General features: G+C 49.0%; 1 protein-coding gene across 11 annotated transcripts in view; it reads left to right on the top strand.

Annotated features, from left to right (window-relative positions):
- Positions 1 to 1,311, top strand: part of CATSPERG (cation channel sperm associated auxiliary subunit gamma) — a 35,744-nt gene that overhangs the window by 2,428 nt on the left and 32,005 nt on the right. The gene's annotated exons all lie outside the window — the stretch shown is intronic.

Below are 1,311 nucleotides of genomic sequence, written 5' to 3'. Positions count from 1 at the left end.
GTTCAGGCAATTCTCCTGCCTCAGCCTCCTGAGTAGCTGGGATTACAGGCACGCACCACCATGCCCAGCTAAGTTTTTGTATTTTTAGTAGAGACGGGGTTTCACCATGTGGACCAGGATGGTCTCGATCTCTTGACCTCGTGATCCACCCACCTCGGCCTCCCAAAGTGCTGGGATTACAGGCTTGAGCCACCGTGCCCGGCCTAACATTTTAATAGCAGTCGCACCATTCAGCCCTGGTGGCTTTAAGAATTCAAGAAGGCTATCTATGTACAGTTCTCAGTAACCCACCAGGCACCTGGCTGGTGCTCAAGTAAGCTTTTTTGTTCCATGTTTTTAAAGCTATGAGTAGGACTTTATCATATATATAACTCACACACCATAACATTCACCATTATTATTATTTTTTGAGGCAGGGTCTCACTCTTACCCGGGGTGGAGTGCAATGGTGAAATCATGGCTTATTGCATCCTTGACCTCCTGGGCTCAAGTGAACCTTCTTCATCAGCTTCTTGAATTGCTGGGACTAGTTGTGCACCACCACACCACCATGGGAGAATCACTTGCATTCAGAAGTTCAAGACTAGCCTAGGTGAATTTGGCTGGGCATGGCTCACACCTGTAGAAGTGCTAAGGGTAGAGCATCATATTTAGCCCAAGAGGTTGAGGCTGCAGGGAGCTGTGATCATGCTATTGCACTCCAGCCTGGGTGACAGAGACAGACCTTGTCATTATTTTTATTTTCATTAATTAATTTTTGAGATGGAGTCTTGCTCTTGTTGCCCAGGCAGGAGTGCAGTAGTTTGATCTCGGCTCACGGCAGTCTCGGCCTCCTAGGTTCAAGAAATTCTCCTGCCTCAGCCTCTTGAGCGGCTGGCATTACAGGTACACACCACCATACTGGGCTAATTTTTTGTATTTTTATTAGAGATGGTGTTTCACCATGTTGCCCAGGCTGGTTTCAAACTCCTGACCTCAGGTGATTCACCCACCTCGGCCTCCCAAAGTGCTGGGATAACAGGAGTGAACCCCTGCATCCGGTGCCCACTGTTTAAAAAAAAAAAAAAGGCCAGTCATGGTGGCTCATGCCTGTAATCCCAGCACTTTGGGAGGCCGAGGCAGGCGAATCACAAGGTCAAGAGATTGAGAACATCCTGGCCAACATGGTGAAACCCCGGCTCTACTAAAAATATAAAAATTAGCTGGGCTTGGTGGCATGTGCCTGTAGTCCCAGCTACTTGGGAGGCTGAGGCGGGAGAATCGCTTGAACCCGGGAGGCAGTGGCTGCAGTGAGCCGAGATCGTGCCACTG

Source organism: Cebus imitator, unplaced genomic scaffold (assembly GCF_001604975.1).
Source record: "Cebus imitator isolate Cc_AM_T3 unplaced genomic scaffold, Cebus_imitator-1.0 Scaffold356, whole genome shotgun sequence".
Classification (NCBI taxonomy): Eukaryota; Metazoa; Chordata; class Mammalia; order Primates; family Cebidae; genus Cebus; species Cebus imitator.
The sequence above is the reverse complement of the archived record's forward strand: the minus strand, read 5'-3'. Positions and strand labels throughout refer to the sequence as shown.